The following is a 21,344-nucleotide window of genomic DNA, read 5'->3' as shown; positions in this document are numbered from 1 at the left end:
CCGACGGGCGCAGCGAAGGGGATAAGCTAAAAAATCTACACTAAATAATTTGAAACAGGTAGGCTAAAATGAACTCTAACTGAATCGGTGCAAATTCCATGCTCTATGTCTTTCAATTTTTAAGGATGAGGATAAATAGATTCTTTACCCAGCTAGAATGATGACGCAAGAAAAACAACTTTTAGGAGAGAAGGAACATTAATCGCTTAAGCGTGACTATGAGCTTTCGTGGTACTGATCTAACCTGTAAGTGTACTATATGGCAACTTCTGAATGCTCCTTCTGAAATTGTAGGTTATTAACAAAGAAGTTCCAACAAAAATATACTTTGGTTTATAGTGTACTCCCTAACAGAGTGTATCTATTTTTGTCTCTTTGAAGAATATAACATTACCCAAGCACTTTCTCACAGTCTTTACAATTCTGTAGTTCAAAACAAAACCTTTAAGACAAATACCAGAGTCTTTACAATTACAGTCAAGATCATGAGCGCTAAGCAGTAAACGTTCACTTAGCTGCCTTTTTAACGTCCTCTGCAATGGTGTTTTCCCTCGTTGGAGCCAGCTCGAAGGACGCAGTTGAAGATTTCCGGCGTTGGATCATTGGAGTCATGGAAACGAGACAAACCAGGGAACCGGAACAAAATGCCAAGCACCATGTTTGAGGGGCATGGCTATTTATAGCCAATTGTTAGCGACGTGTTCTAACGTGTGTTTCTTGCGCGTGATAACATGATGGAAACCTCAGCAGAGTCACGCATGTTTTCCTTGACAACGAGACACTAAACAAGCCGATAGAAACTTAAAAGCGGTCTGCTTGATTTTACAAGAGTTTTGAAGCATACATGATATGTTTCTGGGCATATTTAAAACAGTGTACCAATTTAACATGCAAGGATTATTGTTATATGTTTCGTAGGACACTAAACATTGGTAACTACAAGAGTTACAACGTGCAAGGTCGCAACATGATTGAAGGAACAATTACAGCAACATGATTTGTATATATGGCATGGGGATGATGGCAAATCACGCAACCTTGTTCACCTAAGAGGTAATTCCTGACAACAGGTAATCCACTGTGCCTAGCCAAACTGTTATCCGCATAGAGGCAAGCATCAATCGCACAAAAGAACTCTTCAGCATCGTCGGAAAATTCTCATTCCCTTTTGCCAAAGAGGCCACAATCTACCTTCCCAAGTCCTCTGGTGGACTACTTACACAACGAGACAGAAAACATCTACTGCAACTTCGACCATCAGCTAACTGACCTCAGGCACGACCTGACACAAAACAACAACTCCCACAGCCACATTACCTATTGGACTCCTTTCATCATGCCAATCACCACAGTGATCATGGCCTCCATTTCCTCCTGTACACTGACAGATCCCTGCCCCCACCAAGCTTTCAACCTGGGCAGAAGGAAATTAGAATCACACTCAACATCCTCAACTCATCTATAACCACTGCCACCTTCCCCAACTACTGGAGACACTCAGTGGGAAACCCATCCTGAAGAAGCAACCACCCCATCCTGCTGCTCCTCTTTCTTGCCAAGATCCTGGAGAAAGCCATCAACCTGATCAACTAGAATGAAACAACCTACTTGACGCCTCCTAGTCTGGGGCCTGCTCCAACCACAGCAATCAGTCCTCCTTGATAACCACAACTGACGACATCAGATCCATCCTTGACTGTGACAAGACAGCAGCCCTGATCCCCCTCAACCTCTCATCAGCTTATGACTCCATATCCCAACTACACCCACATTGCCAGACTCTACCACATCAGCAGCAGAGGAAATTCCCTCAAGTGGATCACCTCCTTCCTCACAAGACGCACACAGAAATTCCACCTACCACCATTCAATTCCGAACCTAAAAGCATCCACTGTAGAGTCTCCCAAGGATCCTCCATCAACACCACCCTCTTTAATGCCTACATGACTCAATTGGCCGACACTGTTCATGCCCATGGACTCAACATCATCTCATACATGGACGACACCCAACTCATCGTCTCTTTCACAGGAGACATCGCCACCACAAGATAAAACTTCCAGAACACCATGACCAACATCGCCGTTTGGATGAGATCGAACTACCTGAAACTGAACACAGACAAGAGGAAAGTTGTCCTCTTTGGAAGGAACATCTCCCCATGGGATGACGCATGGTGACCCACTACACTTGGACCCTTGCCTAGCCCACCATCCACACCGACAAACTTGGTAAGATCCTGGACCGCAATCTCTTCATAAGTTGCCAGGTCAACGCATGCTTTGCAAAATTTTCGGATGGATCCCCATCAGCACCAGGAAAACAGTAACTCAAGCCCTTGTCACCAGCCGACTGGACTAAAGAAATGCACTGAATGCCGGAATCACCACCCAGCGTCCTCAAAGTGTACAGACTATTTAGAACACTGCAACCAAAATTATTCCTAGACCTCCCCAAACAGACCAACATCATCCCTCCACCTCAGAAGCTTCCACAGGCTCCCCGTCCCGAAGAGATTCCAGTTCAAGCTATTGACTGTCATCTACTAGGCACTCCATAATGCCAGACCCTCCTACATCAGCTTTCATCTGACCTTCTATCAAGCGACCAGACAACTCCAATACACCATCCTTGCCCTCTAACAGGTTCCCCACATCCGGCAGAGCTACAGTGGAGGTCGTTCTTTCTCCTTCCTCACCACCAAGTCCTGGACTCTCACCCCACCTCTGAACTTCTCCTTCACCCGCCGACTTCCGGAAGGTATTCAAGACCTGGATCTTCGACTGAGGCTCACTGTGCCCCAAAACCTGGATACCCCTAGGGTGATAAGGCACGCTATATAAATACAGATTGATTGATCCATCTCTGGAAGCCAGAAAGGCTGGAGGATAGAAGACACAACTACTGGAAATGCCAGAATCCCAAACATATCTGGCCTGGAACCATCCCTTCATTGTTGAGGTAACAAAACTTCAAAGTTCTTGCTCTATGGCTCTAAGAAGTAAAACAAAGTTACTGTCCTTCAGGTAAATGCTGAGTAAAGTGTTCTGCTTCCATCTGAAGGAATCTTCAACAGCAAATCCCACCAGTCTTTCTCTTAAATCTCCCTTATCCCTTATTTTATAGTAAGATGTATATATCTTCCTCAATACAAGCAAGACTCTTTAACTCTGCAGTGTAATGTGTATTGTTGATGGTATAGCGAATGTCTCCCATCATATTTGTTAGTACGGAAAAACATTCAAGAGACACAAATGGTAGAAAGGTTTGCTTCTAGAATCAGGATATATAAACAGGGCAGTATAATATTGAGCCAAATAGATGTCCAGGCATCATGTACTCTAACAGTACTGAGACGTCTACATGTATCAGTACACCTATACTCTGGTTCTCAGAATCTTAAAAATTATCGCAAACCACTTTAACTTAGTACACAGTATCCCAGTATTTGTATCTCAATGCTGGAACTTTCACATAAATCATCAGCCCTGAGTTACTGCCCTGGCATACCAGTACTGCAGAGTTATCACAGCTGGACGTGTCCCCTGATTTGCAATGCCCCTCAGCTTTAAGGTATCCCAGCGCTGGCAATGTTCCTCTTCACTGAATGATGAGCTAGTATATCAGCGCAGAGACATACACAGAGGGGCATGGAGTCAAAGGAAACTCTGTACCATCTCCAAAGAGCGCCATGCAAACCATTGTAGCTGGCGGCAGTGAACTGTTAAACAGTTGCAAAATCATGCATTTTATTAATACAATGTCCCAAATATATTGGTTAAAACACCATGGGGTTTACATGACTTTGAGAAGAGAAACTCAAAAATATTTCTGTATTTCAGAATCTACCACAATACTAAAGGTCAAGTTTCTCTAGACTAACAAATTACTTAATGGTTCTAAGAAATGTGTGTTGCAGATTAGAAACATGGAATGCACATAAACATTTGTGATGCAGGAACACCAGTGCCAATCTGATACAGTATTTCCTAGCTGAAAATGGCAGGTGATTTATCACCACGTTTAGGCGTTGCCAAGAGAAAATTCTGATGACTCACACAGTACCAGTTATTGCCTAATCAAAACGTACATGCTGAAAACTAAACTACAAGAAGAATGAATATTTCGATATGATGGTGAGCATGCTTTGTATGCTGAGAAATTGGGCTTATACACATTACATTTAAAACTGTGTAAATCAACGCAAAATACGAAAGTGGTCAATATTTTTAAGCCTAAATATTGGGGCATACAATGTGCCTGTCCAAACTACTCTTTCCCTTTAACCCTTTTAACCACTTCCAATATCACATTCTAAAAATATATGAGTGCAGAAGAATGAAAAGCTGCACATGGCTAAAGAATATGGAGCAGATTTACCATTCTTTCACGCAACGCAATGAAGCACGGCAACATACTGTGCTGCATTGTGTGAAAGTGGGAGGGCAGAAATGCCCCATATTTTCAAAGATAAGGAGCATATCTGCTTTCTCCTTGTGCTGGCACACTGAGTGCTGCCTAGTGCCAACGCAGGCATCCGTGCTCCATAGCACGAGAGTGTCTGTGTTAGGGTATGGATTATTTTTGTGCAGGAAGGGATATCTTTCTGTGCAAAGACTATCCTTAGAGGCATATTCCTTTTTCTGGCTGTGCTGCAGAATGCAGCACAAGTGAAAAGAGGAATAAATGAGGAGAAATAAAGGTATTTCCCCTTGTTATGCCTCTGTCGGGCAGGCGTGTTATTTTGGAGTAGTTCCAGCTCTACAGGTGTTATACAGGTGTTTCTGGTTTGCAGAATAAACTCTGTCCAAGAAGGAAGCACAATCCTAGTCAGGCTAAGTCAGCTACACAACTTAAATTAACCTGTTCTTCACCCTCTGGATGTTTGGCACAGAACAGCTAGACTTAACGTAAGAGGCAATGTGTGAAGTATTTATGAAACACTTAAAGTCCAGTAACACAGTGAAAACACCACAAGAAGACTCCACACCATTTTAGAATCCAAGCAAAGCATGACCAAAACAACAAAAATTAAATCAGTAGAAGTTGAGATATGAATTTGTGAAGATTAGATCCAAAAACAGTGCATAGCAGTCAATACCATTAAAAGGTTACTTCTGGACCCGTTAGACCAGGGTAAATCCAAAGTTCATAACAAACATGATGGAGGGCTACAGGACACATGCAGAGCCCAAGTAAAAGGTTTCTTGTAAGTGTCCGTGTCGAAGTCTTCACTGCATCAGTTTCGATCCACACAGTTGGGTTGACCAGTCGGAGTCGAGCCTCGTAGTTGGTGTAAAAGGATTGGAGCTGTGTCAACATCAGGCCTCGCAGTCAGTGTCGGAGGACCGACGCTGATTTGACGTTGAACCTCGCAGTCAGGACCCATATCGTCATTGAATCTGGTCAGAGGTCACTGCATCGGTTCAAATTGGCAAGTAGGTGTCACTGTAATTTTTTTTGCATAAAACAGCTGCAGAACCCACTTCTAAGGCTCAGGACTGCAGGAGGCACCTCAGACAAGGGTAGTTCCCACAGATGGCAAAGTCCAGCAGCAGAGTTACAAGAAGTCGTTTATAACCCTAACACTTTAGATAACAGGAGGCAAGCCAAATAGCCCTTGAAAAACATGGGTTCAAGAATGTAGAGAGCAGGTCCAGTCCCTCTCACTCACAGGCAAGAAGCAGTAGGCCACCACAACAGAGCAGGTAGCAAAGTGACAGTCCCTCCAACAGCACAGGAGCTCTTCTTCCAGACAAAATGTCTTTGGTTCCTGCAAAGTTCTGATTTGGTGATGTCAGGGGTCCAGTATTAATACCCAAATGTGCCTTTGAAGTGCAGGAGATATGAAAGAGGCCCTTGAAGATCACAAGGTCCCTGTCTTTCCTGCCCTGGCGCCAGACCCACTATAGAGGGGTATGCAGCTCTTTGTGAGGGGACATGCAAAGCCCTATTCCTGCAAGTTTCGTCTCCCACCTCCCAGTCTCCCTCTGGCAGGCCTATCAGCCTGGTGATGAGCCATCAGGATGCAAACGCCACACCCTTTCCACCTTTGTGCACTGTCTAGAGGCAATTCAAAAAAACCAGCTATCACCCAACCCAGGCATGTATTCAGAAACAGGCAGAGACACAAAATGGATAAAGTAAAAAAAGGCCAACTTTCTAAAGGTGTCATTTTCAGACATACAATTTAAAATTCTACTTCACCATAAGTTGTGATTTTAAATGTGAGTCAAGAGATAACAAACTCCCAATACCTACTAATACCTACATGCTCCCAATAGGAAGATACATTTAAAGATGTTTAAGGCAATTCCAGGCAATTCCAATGTTATCCTATGTAAGAGATAGGCCTTGCAGTAATGAAAAATGAATGTAACCTCTTCACCGCGTAGGACATTCCACTGTGGTGCATAAAAAACTGACGAGTGCGCAGTTTGGACTGCCCCTAGTCGCTTTCCGCACACGCCCACTGTGACGTCGGACGGCCGGCGGCCGGCTGACGCATGGAAAGGGTTAATAGTATTTCACTAACAGGACATGTAAAACCTAAATGTACATGTCCTACTTTTTAAATTAATTACACCCTGCCCATGGGGCTACCTAGGGCCTAATTTAGGGGTACCTTACATGTAATAAAAAGGAAGGCTTGGGCCTGGCAGATAGGCTAACTTGCCAGATGGAAATGGCAGTTTAAAATTGCACACACAGGCTCTGCAATGGTAGGCCTGAGACATGTTTAAAGGGCTTCTGACTGGGTGGCACAATCAGCGCTGGAGCCCCCACCAGTAGCATGTAATCTACAGTCCCTGGGCACAAATAATGCATGTTACTATGGACTTATTAGTAAATTAAATATACCAATTGTGGGTAAACAAAAGTTTCCATGTTTTGATTACAGAGCTTGTTAGAGATATGTTAGTTATTAGATCCTTGGTCTTTGTTCCCTTTCAGAGAAGATAATCAATCCAAGCTAGCGAAAGTGCTGAATCTCTATCAGAATTTCCCACCGCAGTTCAATCACTAGAGCTGTTTTAAGGTAAATAAGGGGTTAGGGATAAGGTCCATAAGAGTGATAAGGTCCGTAATGGTCTATGGGTCTCACTTTATAAATGCTAGAATCATCCCTATATTATTTCTTAAATAGAGCGTAATCGTGGATACTGTACCATACAAAAGAATTTTTAAGTACCAGTGACATTCTAGTGAGGAACTATTGAGAGTGAGTTAACAGAGCTGCTATATTTTAAATCTACTGATGATTTACTAGATTTGAAACGAGGAATTAAAAATGAGAATATACAGTTAAACAATAATCCGTGTTCCCTTTTTGGAGTTGTAGGGAGGTTCTCCTTCTCCTTCTCTCTCCTTTTATGTAAAATAATGAAATAGCTGTTGTTCTCTTTTTCACAAGAATAGTCACAGAATGGGTTATAAGGTGGCACAAGGGGTAATACAAGAATAAGGATAGGTATCGATCCAGACAATGTCTCTTTGTAAATATGTGTCATATGGGCATACAAGTAATGTAGATTTTATGTATATACTTTTTCAAATATTCCCAGGTCTAGAGAACACTTATCTTATCTGACGGGTCCTGATGAAGGTGGTGTCCATCGTTGTGCAAAATCCCACCAAAACGCGTTGAACAAGTCCCCATTTTTTATCAACTAAAGTGGTCATGTACTTGAGTAAAAAAGATAACATCTGATAGGACGTGATTATAGTACTCAGATATGTGAAGTTGTGAATGTGATAGAGTGAAAGTGGTATGTGTGGTTCTGTTCTCTACCTGGTATTTTTTGTACAGAAGTTTTGAAATAATTTATTGTGTACTTTGAGTAATGTTGATACTTTTTGATGTGAAAAAATTTGTTTTATATGAAAAAAGGAAAATATCAAATGAAAAAGTAATTTAAAGAATAAAAATAATCAAAAAATGAAATAAATGTGTTGCATTACAATGATTATGCCTGTATAATTGTGGTACTTACCCTGGAAAGTCAATAGGTCACGAGGGAGTTCTTTTCTATAGCATTGATTACAGAGCATATGCACTATTGCACTGGTGAGCAGTTGTAAAGTGGCCAGAATCCTAAAGCCAGTAAAAATGAAGTCAGACAAACAGGAGGTCAGAAGGTAAAAAGTCAGGGGGACCACACCAAGAATGTCAGATCTAACAACAGGTCTTTGTAAATCTGGTTTTGTACAAAAATGCATGGGTTGATGCATGAGAACACTCATGCTTCACTCATGTGATGCCTAGCAGATGCAAAGTAAGGCAAGGCAGCTCTGGGTGCTGCTGTGCAATACTTTGCAAATACTAAACCATGAAAAGCCACACAAAGTGGCTTTGCGTGCCTTAGTAAATCCAGTTAAGGAATTTTTGATGACTTGTATCATGCAAGAATGATGCAAGTCCTTAGTAAATATTCCCCCTTGTCTTTTTTTTTAATGTGGGATTGTTTCCTAATTGATGAGTTTTAAAACTACAGCTGCAGTATCATGAACATTTATACTGGCTTAGAGGTGAGCTGCACCCCCATCTGTTACTATGCACATATATTAGCTAAAGAACATGCATGTAACTCAGAATTTCTCCAAGTTGATGCTTGAACTGCGCTAAGACCAAAAATTTGTTTTTTTGGAAGACCACATCACTGTGGAACTCCACCTGGTTGCAAACTGAGCTAGAGCCAACACCCACAACCCATGCCAGGATCCTCAGGATCATCGCCTACAGCAAACTTGGCATGACCACCCAAGTCAACGCTTTCACCGCTTCATGCTTCCATACCCTAAAGATGCTAAGGAATGTTTTGAAATGGCAAACATGCCCTTGTCACAAACAAGCTTGACTATGGGAACAACCTCTATGTCGGGATCAACAAAAAACTCACCAACTGTCTGCAGACCATTCAGAACTCCTTAGTCAGAATCACTCTCAACCTCACACACCTCACAACACAAGTGAAGAATCTCCACTGGATCCATATTCACAAACTGGTATAATTCAAACTTCTCACCCACATTTTCAAGCCACTACAAACACTGGCCCACCATGCTTCAACTATTGCCTCGGTTTCACAAACCATCCAGACATCTCCACTTGTCTGGACTCCTAAATGCACAAATCCCACATATATACAGGAGAACATACCAGATATTCAGGCCTTCACTTACATCACTCCTAAACGGTAGAACGACTTGTCACTACAAATAGGAGCCTCCTACTCCCTTCTTGAATTCCACACGAAGCTGGATAGCTGGCATTTTGAGCACTCCCACTAGGTCCTAGGTGTGGCTAGACTCACACTGGGCTCTAGGTGTGGCTAGACTCACACCTTTCAGCTTCTCAATACCCTTCCAGATGATAGTGAACTTTACAATTCTGCATAACATAAAAAACAACATGAAATGCTGACAGCACATATGGAAACAGTGAACACTGATTTCCTCTCAGTGTTTCTGAGGTACGCTGTCTGAAGTTCATGCTTTATTTCAGAGAAATTCTCAATTAAATGTACGCGTTTAGATACCGCAAACTTGTCTGAGCATGTGTACATAATTCATGATATGGCCTCCACACTAATCTGGCACTAGGCCACGACTCCCGAGTCTGGGCTTATTTAAAACAAGTCCTTAATTTGTGTTGGTGATTTCCGGTTGTCAGAACCCAGCTAGCACTCTCTAAAGGAAGTATGTCACTCAATGTAATCACTCACCAGGCTTTACATAGAGTGAGAAATAGTGTAGCCCAGTTAGATTCAGCAGTTAGAGAACCCCCAAGATGGACACCAGAAGAGCAGGTCAAAGCACAGTTTAGCATTCTAGTTAGAACTTTGACAGCTGAAGGATTGGAATCCTTGCACTTCAACTGAGGAACTTGGGGTAATGGAGTTCTGATTATTTTCAGTGCGCGAGTTAGCTAAGGTAGCGTTTGTTGAAATTCTGTTTGTCGTCATAGTGTTGCTACCCATTTTGTTATAGACATTTAAGGAGTATTAAATTCCTGAGTGAATTATTTGAGGATTACTTGATTTGGGGCACACTATTTTCCGGCAGGGTCTCCTCAAGGCTGTGGCAAGGCAGTGTTCTTTCCACGCATGTCTTAGGATTAGTGTTTGTGAAATAAAACTATTTAGAAGGAATTGAGCGTGCGCATGAGAGAAGCACTACACTTGGCTATGTCTCTTTTGGTGCGCATGCTTATAATGCTCACATCTTGAATTAGTAAAGCGGAGTGTCTATTGAGGTAAAGTACATTGCCAATGTGCACATGTCAGATTGGCACAATCCCTGATTTGAACGCGCATTGATGATAATACATCTGTGAGCACTCCGAAGCTATGAAAACACAAATGTACATTTATCTAAGCTTCGTTTCCCTTCAGCTTGCTCTTACCGTTCTTAGGAGGGATTTGATTTGAAGCTGTGCATAGCTGAGGTGTCGTATTTCTTTAGTGAACAATGCCTCATACCTTGCTGTCAAGTTATTCTTGGTAGTTAGAATGAATTCATCACAGGCATTTTAAACACATTTACACCATAGTTTATCGGGTGAAAAGTGCAGTATAGTAAATCAAGTAAATCATACTTACCAGTCAGCATAGTTTCTGTTGACCTTACTTCTTCAGTACCTTTCACCATGAAGCGTTCACTGAAAGAAAAAAAGAGAGAACACATTTTACTGAAGAAGAGTAATAACGTCAAGCTACTATAACTCTTTAAACATAACAAAGAGGGGCAATGGCTACATACAGAATGGGTAAGTTATTAAAGAGAAGCAGTATTAGTAGTTAAGTGCTCATTGTAAGTCAAAACCTTGTGCAGACAATGTGACATAATAACTTATTTTCCTTACAGTTCAACTCACTCAGAAGATTATACATTTTACTGAGAGGAACCAGAAGGAAGCGTAGCTGTCTCCTATTTGTCCCCTACCCCTTTCCCCCTTTTAGTTTCTTCAGCCACATTGTGATTTACGGCAGTCGGCAGGGAAATTGAACTGGGGAGTAGGGAACTTTTGTCAGTCTGTTCCAGTGCAATTTAAATGGAATAGGTATGACACTGGTGCTCAGCACCAGCATTTAACTATCAGCACCAGCTTTAGTGACAGTCCATCACATAGTGGTGCGGTCCTTTCTTCATTTTGAGATGAGCACAACACCTGTGTTTATTGAGTCAATGTACATTGAAAATGAATAATTCTCCCCGGCAGTGTACATGGCAGGTTGACAAGTCCCTCTGGCCTGGTAATGTAACACTGGTGCCCCCTTAGACCTCCCCATTCAATCTCCGCTCTCCACCTACCCCCAGAATACCTTTTTTGATTTTACGCAAGTTGCCTGGTGATGACTCCAGACCCGCAAGAGGAATCCAGTGTGCTCCGAGCAGGGCGATGGAAAGGCGCGGCTCAGGAGTGGCATCGCTGCCGCTTCGTGAACTTCCAGGTCCAGGCTGGTAGAGGCAGAGTCAGTACCGGAGACTGCAGAGGAGACATGCCAGGGCAAGCCTTGGACTTCAGTTCTGGATGAAAGACCCTTCTGGTAGGAGGTAGGGCGGCAAGGACAGAGCTTAGGAGCGGCTTTGCAGAAGGTGGCAAAACGGTCTTGGAGGCAGCTGTTGCTGCAGGTTTGGTTCATTTGGCCCCGGTCTCACTTAATTGCTTTTTGTTACATTCACCTCCAGTGGATAGTATAGAAAGCCTAGATAACACCTTCCAAATGGTGGAACCAATAACCTATGGAGGGGTGTGGAAGCCAGCAAACGAGATTTGACCTCTCTGCAGGAAAAGTGTGCAGGTATACAGTCCGCACTCTCTTCCAGAGGCAACAATTCAAGACCCCACCACCTCCACGCATAGTGCGAGCAGTAGCAGTAGACTTAAATCACCTGATGGTCAAATAAAAAGGAAAGGAGGGGGGAGAAGTGGGAAAGAGCAGAGATTTCTACAGTTGTTAAAGAGCCCCAGGAGCAGAGGCAGAGGCAGATTCCAAAGGTCTCCGCACCAAGAGTGAAGATTACGCCCTCACTAAAATCCTACTATAAAGTTCACGCTGCACCAGCCTTAGCCCCCACTCAGGAGGGTATGATTGGGTCTTTTTGAAAATAGGATGGAGACAAGCCAGACTTGGGTGACATCGGGAGTAACCCCCTCGTCCCTTCTCCCCCGAACCTCCCCACACTTGCTTGTAATGACTACAGAGGAATCCAGTACTCCAGAATGATCTTGCACCCCTCAAACCCTATCACAAACAGATGTCTGTGCTGGGGCCACAAGAAGGGGATAATCAATATGACCAGCCAGTTTCAATGCAGTGCACAGAGCCCCTGTCACACACCTCAGATGAATCCTGAGTCTCTGGCCAAAATTCTCCTAGCCCTCATGGAGGAGATGGAGAATAGGTTCATGGTATCTTGGAACAAACAAGTGACGCTGAAGACCTCCTGCGTAGTTCGAGCACAGGAGCTAGAAGAAGTGTGTTTACGAACTGAAACTTTAAAGCAGGAACTCCCCAAGATAAAGGAGGCACTTGACACATCTTTAGCAGAGATAAATAGATTACTGAGGCAAAATAAAGAAAACAAGGGATAACTTAGAGCGCCTTGAGAATCACTCAAGAAAGAACAATTTGAGACTGATTAATGTTCCAGACGCCCTAGAAGGATCTTATATAAGGGCTATGTGACCTCACTGTTAAGAGACACAGTCCTCAAAAATTGTCCAAACATAAACCTATCCATAGAGATACAGAGGGTTCATCAGGACCCCTACAAAAGAAATCCCGCAAGACAGAAGCCGAGGAATATTTTGATAAACTTTCTTATGTACACCACAAAAGAGGCTATTTTATAGATAACACTTAAGGAAGACTCGCTGTTGTCTGGATCATTTTAGTTCTCAGTTAGATTAGATGTGTGTCACACTACTGCCCAGAAGCAATGGGAAATGTGCAAGCAGATGGAGGAGCTGAATAAACTGGGTGGCAGGGCACAATTAAAATCCTAGCCTCACTCAGCACAATGTGGAACAACCATATGTATGTTCATCACTCAGTGGAAGAGGTTAATGATCTGATAGCAGAAATTAAGAAGGGAGCAGGAACATAGAGGAAGAGAGGGAGGTAGAGGACGGCTGGGGAGCCCGGGGGAAAATAGTTGAATGGAAGAGTTAATTGGCCCGGGGGACTGAGGCCCATTAGGCTTTAAGCTTAGTATAGTAGGCAGGGTTCCCCCAAGGGGGGGATTGGCTGGGGCACAGGGATTGGGAGGGGGAGGGAAGAGGGTGAGCAGAAGGTGGGAGCAGTGGGAGAAAATAAAACAAAGAATCCTCTATCACGTCAGAAAGTTAGCTTTATGATTATCATGATGGCTATAGCCTTAGCTATGATGACAACTGGATGGGTGACTCGTTTTAATGGGAGCTAGGAACTTAAAACTCCTTTCATTGAATATCAGTGGCCTTAGATGTATGCGCAGACAGAGATTAGCTCTGAAACATTTAGAGCAAAGTCGAGCTCAAAAATGCCATATCAAAGAGGCTCACTTGGACATCTCGGAGAGCCGGATCAATTTCTCACTGTACACCTGGATAGAATCCTTTTGCACATCAGAGCAGACAGTTCATTGCAAGGGGGTTGCTATGATTCAAAGAGGGGCATGCTGTGTAACAAATCTGTTTAAAACAGATAAAACTGGGAGGTGGATTATAGCCCTCTACGGAGATAGCATGTAGATCATTCTATGGCCCAAATATCAAAGATCCTACATATCTATGTAACCTACAATGAAACTTGATGGAAGTTACTGCTCCTATAATAACAGGGGAAGATTTTAACATTCTGCTTGACCCGCTGCTTGATAGCTCGAACAAGAACCAACATGTAGGGGCTCCTCGAATTCGTCAGGCCCTAAATATTATGATGCATGATCTGGAACTCTCAGATATATGGAGGGCTGAGAAGAGCAATACCCATGGATTCACTTTCCAAAATAAGAAATATGGACATTTTTCAAGAATACGCTATCTGTTGGCAGACAGATCTATTATGGATGCCATAACATCTATTATTATCTATCCAAGTCATATTTCATATAATTCCGAAGACACCATCTCCTTAGTAGAAAGTAGTCAATCGTCGAGACCTAGATGGACACTTAAAAGAGCGATGCTGGCAGATCCCGAAATAGCTGAAGCACCTAAACATGCATCTCTCGATAATTTTGCAGTCAATTTTGGGTCTACGTCTCTAGATTTTGTATGGGACACTTTTAAGGCCTTTTTGAAGGGTACTTGGTATAGTCTCATATGCGCCAAAAATAGATCGGAATCCCAAATCTCAAAAAATGGAAGTTAAAGTAGGCTAATTAGAGACAGATCTCTCCTGAATGAGTCAGCCAGGACTATAGGATTAAGTTAGACCAGCAGTGCAAAGCTTAGTGGAATGCAACATCTATACAGAATTCTGAGTTTGGGGAAAAATCTGTTGCACTTCTGGCTTGGAAAGCTAGAGTAGATCGGTCTAGGAATCACATAAATAAACTAATAGTAAATGAAAATGAGAATACATCTAATAAACTGGAGGATATACAAACCTGTTTAGTTACCCCATTTTCTGAGTTATATAAGGAAGAAAACCTCCCGAATACTGAGGCTCTTAAAGCCTGGCTAAAGGAAACATCCTTGCCTATTTTAACATCTTAACATCATACAGCCATGAACTGCTTGCCGCACCAATATCTAGGTATAAGATTCGTTTGAGTCTCGGTAAAAGTAGGAGCAATAAAGGCGCACACACAAATGCACTATCAAACGAGGTATATAAACTCCTAATAGAGGAGTTAGTCCCGATCAGAAAACTCTGTTTAATTCAGTCTTTCAACCAGGGGGTCAAGTTCCTAGGTCCTGGAAAGAGGCAACTATGGAACTTATCTTGAAACCCACTAAAGATCCTTCAAGAGCAGAATCTTACAGAACTATCTCCACGTTGAATGCAGATTGTAAGATCTTTATGAGCATTCTGGCAGGAAGACTTGTCACGCTCGTACCACAACTGATTCATTTAGATCAGTAGGGTTTTATCCCTAAGAGATATATTCAAGAACAGACTCAGCAACTCATAGGCACTATAGATATTGCCTTTGAACGAGTCGAACCCTTGGCTGTGGTGAACTTAGACGCAGCCAAAGCGTTTGATAGAGTCTGCTGGGAGTACCTGTGGGAAGTGTTGAGAACAATGGGTTTGGATCTACTTTTTTATGTACTCTAGGAAAGTGCTATGAGGGTGCCTCAGCCAGGATCTTGGTAAATGGGACCTTAACATCAAGTTGTAATATATTGAGAGGGACAAGACAGGGTTGCCCCCTTTCACCCTTAATATTTGATTTGTATATATAGAGCCACTGGCCCAGGTGATAAGATCGATTACCTCCATAACCCCCTTTAGATCACATCATTATAGCAGCAAGGTTGCTCTATATGCGGACAACCTGTTGCTATATACTGCTGATCCGGCCATAGCAATACCAAGGGTTGAACGTTTATTAGAGGAGTTCGAGTCTCTATTGGGATATTTTGCAAATCCATCACAAACTGAGGTGATGTGCTGGAACATACAAGATTGGGAGGGGAAAGTGAGCCAAGATTTCAAGTATTCAGGTATAATAATTGACAAGGAATTAGATAAGATCCCACAGAACAATCTAAATAGGGTTGCAAGAGAAATAGACTGATTCTTAGCTAGGTGGAATAATCTCCCTCTAACCATCTAAAGAAGGGTCAATCTAATTAAAATGGCCATACACCAAAAATTAACATATTTGTTTAATGCCGTCCCCCTCGTTTTCCCATGTTAGGTATGAATAAAATCCAATGGAAGATTGTAAGCTTCATATGGGCCTATAAGGGGGCATGCTTGTCCTGGAAGAAACTCAGGCACAGGCTCAATACAGGAGGCTTGGCTCTCCCAGATATTAATTGGCATTGCACAGCCTTCCAATTTAAAAACATCCGATGCTGCTTGGGAAGTCTGACAATTTAACCTGGGGAAGAATAATAGAATAATAGAATAATAGAATTTATTGTGCATGATTAATTAAAACTGTTGCATACATTAAACATATTTAAAAAACATCTGTTCATATATGTTTAAAAATGCTGTTATATAGTCCACTTATTTAATTTCAGTTACTCAATAAAAGAAGAGAAATAAGGAGGTGAAGGAGGGCATTTGTCTCTGTTATTTGACCTCTTCCAATGTGCCATTTAGCCTTTTTCCAATGGGTCGCAGTGTTGTTGTAAAGAGGGCCATGGCCAACATAGGTAGTCTCCTCAGTGTCATTGCATTAACTCTTATTTTCCATTGACAACTTGCAACACTTCATAATGGGAAACCCCTACAGAATGATTTTATTGAAGATCACTGTGGAAAGCCTTTTTTACCACTTGTTACTATTTTAACTTTAATGAAAATAGGAAGAGTTTTTAGGACATTGGTTCCGTTAATGACTCTTCTCCCACTTGTTCTATTTGGTGGATTTATCCATTAGGCAAAGCTTCTGTTGTTGAATGTTCCAAGGGCAGCGTACGTAAGTTTTTCAGTCTCTTAGCTGTTATGTCGAAAAACTTTGTTAGTCGACAATTTAGCTGCACTCTGGGTTGAAACACTGCAGTGCAGCTTGTCTACAGGTCCTAACTCCATACTGATTGAACACAGGTTTTAAAAGGTTTATTCTTATGTCTCTTAGGTTATTGCAAGTGCAGATAACGTGTAATATGTCCTCCACTCCGCAGCCACAGAGACGACAAGGCTAGTCACCGCCTTTTCTCCCCCAAGGGGGAAAAAATGCATTAATTGCACCAATCCCCAAGCGGAGTTTTAAGAATGTTTCCTTTGTGGTTGTTTTTATTCCGATTTTCAAGTATGGTTGCAGTTTTAAAGCTGTGTACGTATTCAGTACCACCCAACCGTGAGATCGTTTGGATAGCGTGTTTTTATCTTCTGCGACTGACAATTGTCGGGATACCTTTGTTACGTTTTTTTTATATAGAGTGTGACACTGTAATTCTCCAGAGGTCTGTCAGTCCTAATAGTTTGATTGAGACCTGCAGGTGCTCTCTAGCTGGTGATTTTGTAGGGCGGAATAACTCTGTCCAAATTTAGCTGTTCAAGGATCCTTCTGCTGCTTCTTTGATTTTATGCCAGGATTTTACGTATGCTCCCCTTCTTTCGATTGATTGTTTCTGTAGCCCAAACTCCAACCGTATTTGGGCCGGGGAAGCATACCTAGGGAGGTGAAAGATGGTTCGATATGCGTTAGTTATTGTATCCTTGCCCTTCATTGCTGAGCTACCGTATGTTATTGTAGGATGAAGTTTTCCTTGCAGGACTTTTAATAAAGGATCGAGTGTTAGGTCCGGCAGCTGCTTCTTTAAAGGTTTTATAGCTAAATATACTATTACCCCTTTCCTCTGCACGGATTCTATCTGTGGTTTAAATTAGTTGTATTGGTCTAATATTAATCCTAGGTTTTTGTAGCTGGGTGCTTGATCTAAGCAATGACCATCCAGAACCAATTGAAGCTTTTCTTCCTATGGTGATTTACTGCCATTATTCTTTTATTTATTTTCAGGGCGTTCCGTTCTGAGAAGCTGTGAGTCACATTCAGGAGATGTTGTAATCCAATGGGGGTTCGACTTATCAGAACCAAATTGTCGACATATAACAGGTTTGATAAGGTTATATTTCCTAGTTTTGGTGCGTGATTTTTACACTTGTCCAATTCCCCTGATAAGTCCGCAAGGTAAAGATTAAAAAGCAACGGGGCTAGGATGCACCCTTGTTTTAACCCTTTTGAGGTAGGGATTTCTTTTGATACTTGAGTCCCTGCACCAAGCTTTATCCTTCTCCAAGTGTTTGTGTGCAGGTTCCTTAACTGGTCCAGAAGCAGAAGTGGTATTCCCATACCTTGTAGTTTTTGCCAGAGCTTTGTTCTGTCCACATGGTCTAAGGCGGCTGTAAAGTCCATGAAGCAGAGAAACAGGGGGTATTTCCCCTGTTTTACTGCGTTCATTAGTAAAGTTAGGGCCATAATATTTGTTGTTGTCCCCTGATCTTGTCGGAACCCGGTTTGTGTTGGTGAAATAATATGGCTATCTGAAGCCCAAGTTGTTAGGTCATTTAAAATAAGCCCGCAAAATATTTGGCCTCGGTGTCTATGAGGGCTATCAATCGATAGTTTTTTGGCTCAGACCTCTTCCCTTGTTTGTAAATCGGGCTTATGATTGAGCCTCTCCATGACTGTGGAATTATGGATGTTTCAAATGCATATTTGAAGACAGGTTCTACTGTGTTGCTCCAAAATTCAGGATCATGTTTGTACAACCTTGGCGGAATGCCATTGGGGCCAGGGGCCCCTGCCAGTCTTCCCTTTGCTATTTGTTTCCGAATCAAGGTTGTTTCCAGGCTATTGGACTTCTCTTTTGTACTTGTAACAATATTTTGGGTCAGTGTTAAGTCAGTTTCCCTTAGTAGTTGGGTGGAGACTTGGGAAACATTTTCATCTAAATGGACGTGGATTTGGTTTAATGTCTCCTTCCTCGAACTGATGACTCTCTCAGTGCACGGGCTACGCTTAGACTAAATGTAGAGTTGGTTTCATTAAAATGATTATAAAGGAAGTCGACCCAGGCCGCTTTGGAGATGTTAGAGTTTATACCAGGATGGGTTGGGCGTTGTTGTCTGTTTATAGATTGCCAAAACTTGGAGCTATTTTTCATGTTCGATTCGTAAAGTAGTTTAGACCATAGATCGTTGTTCAAAGATCTTTTCCTGTTTCATCTCCTTCGCTTTAACAGAGCCTTAGATACACTGAAAGATTGCTGCAGTTTTTGATCTACCAGTGATTTACAAAGTTGCCTTAAGGTGTTGTTTATGATCTGTTTCGGGTTTTTTTGAGACAGGGCTCGTAGCCATTTTTGTTACGTTGACAGCATTGCTACTCTGTTTCTGATTGGTCCCAGTTGGAGATTTGTCTCCAAGTGACGTGATAAATTTATCCCAACTGTCCATCGGGTGTTCTGAGTTTTCCTGAGCACCGATTAGTATATTTTTTGCTGTGCTTGATACTATATCCATGTTGGTTGAGTTGCATCTTAGTCGCTTGAGATTTATTGCTTCAACTGAAACTATATTTTTGTCAGCCTCCAGTAGTAAGTCTGTCTTTGTTTTTAGCGTCAGCTCCTGTGGCATATGGTCACTTGATACATTGTTGCCTATTTTGAAAGTGGCTATTATTTTGAACAAAGATAAGGACATAAAAGTAAAATCCAGATGGGAAAATTTTTTTGCTGAGGGATATGTGGGAGCTGGTGAGTTGTCCTCCTTGTAGCGACCGTTTACTGATCTTATGTTTAAGTGTTCCAGTTTCTGAATAAGAAAATTTGAGCACCGTGTTTGCTTCACTTTTTTTACGGGACCTTGGGCTGGAATTCCCCATGCGGCTGTAAGTTCCTGGGCAGTGTCGTCATCATAATCTCCCCATAGGAGGTGCGTGTTAAAGTCACCGGTCAGGATGATATGTTCGGTGTCCTCTTCCTCCATGACTGTTTTTAGTTCTTTAATCAGTTCTTTAGCTGTTTTTACTTTGTGTTTTGGATGTACATAAATGTTTATCGTTATTACCTTTTGTGCCATTTGATTCAGGAACAGTTTTACTATTGAAGCCTGAATGCAGCTTGGAGGAGTCATACAGATCTTTATAGGAAAGGTTTAGTTTATTCGGGTTATTGCAAATAGGGACTGTAGGCCCCCGGATCGACGTCCAAAGCCCATCCTCTTAAAGGCCGGAATAAAGCTAGAAGTATAACCTTGTAACTCGGGTGGTTTTCTTCCCAGGTTTCATGAATAAAGATGATGTTGAAGCGGTTTAAGTAATTTAGGACTTCTTCGTCATTTAATTTGGATGCTAAACCGTTTATGTTCCAAATACACATGGTAATCTCATTATTTGCCAGCTGTGGATTTTGAAAATTAGACTTCCCATGTCAATTTGGTTGAGCCGGTGTTATTGTTTGTTGTATGCTCCGCCAGTTGCTCGTAGGTAAAAAGCGGGTTAATACCGATTGAACTGAAGTTGGAGAGCTGCCCCTTGCTCCTTTTAGAATTGAGGAAGACTTCTTGTTTTCGTTGTTAGTTACTGATCTTAGGAAAGGGGCTGGGTATGGTGGCATTGGCACTGGTTTCAGGACTATCCCCCAACTTTGGAAGGTATTTAGTTCCTGTATTATTCTCCTTGCTATCTCTGGCGTTTTCCATTTGGTCTTCTCCTCCAGCAAGCACAGCTCCTTCAGCCACTCAACCGGACTCCACTGGACAGACCACAGCTGCGTCCACTTTGCCTTCAAGAAAACCACTACCCACCACCACCCGCAACAGGCACCCCATAAGAAGTTGGAGCAAGATCTCCGCCGACCAGCTCACCACCTCCCTCAGCCAGAACCCTCCCACCATCACGACGGACCCCACCGAAGCAGCCCGCAACCTCGCACAATGGATCACCGACTGCGCCGACGAACTCGCACCACTGAAGAAACCACCCAGCGGGCCCCACAGCAAGAAAGCCTCATGGTTCATGGACGACCTCATAAACTCCAAGAAAACATGCCGCTCCGTGGAGAAAACCTGGCGCCAGAACCAGACAACAGAGAACATGACAGCCCTCAAGAACACCACCCGCAAGCACCACCAACTGATCCGGACCGCCAAGAGAACCACCTACAAACAGCGCCTGGACAACAACAACCACAACAGCAAGGAACTCTTCTGCATCGTCAAGGAGCTCTCCAACCCCAGCGCCAGCAACAACGACATTACACCCTTGCAAGATCTCTGTGACTCACTCGCCTCGTTCTTCCACAGCATGATCGCCAACATACACGACAGCTTCGGCGCACAGACCAACGACCCAACCACCGTACCAGCGCACCCAACCGCAACCCGCTGCACCTGGAACTCAGTCAGCACCGAAGACACCGCCCGCACTATGAGCACCATCCACTCCGGCTCCCCCACTGACCCATGCCCACACCACATCTTCAACAAAGCCGACTCCATCATCGCACCCCATCTCCGCGACGTCATCAACAGCTCCTTAGCATCAGCCACCTTTCCAGAGAGCTGGAAGCATGCCGAACTCAGCACCCTCCTGAAAAAACCCACAGCGGACCCCACAGACCTCATGAACTTCCGACCCATCTCGCTCCTTCCGTTTCCTGCCAAAGTCATTGAGAAGACGGTCAACAAACAACTCTCCACCTTCCTCGAGACGAACGGATCCCTCG

Source organism: Lissotriton vulgaris, chromosome 3_1 (genome assembly GCF_964263255.1).
Source record: "Lissotriton vulgaris chromosome 3_1, aLisVul1.2, whole genome shotgun sequence".
Lineage (NCBI taxonomy): Eukaryota > Metazoa > Chordata > Amphibia > Caudata > Salamandridae > Lissotriton > Lissotriton vulgaris.
This window is presented reverse-complemented; position numbering follows the sequence as displayed.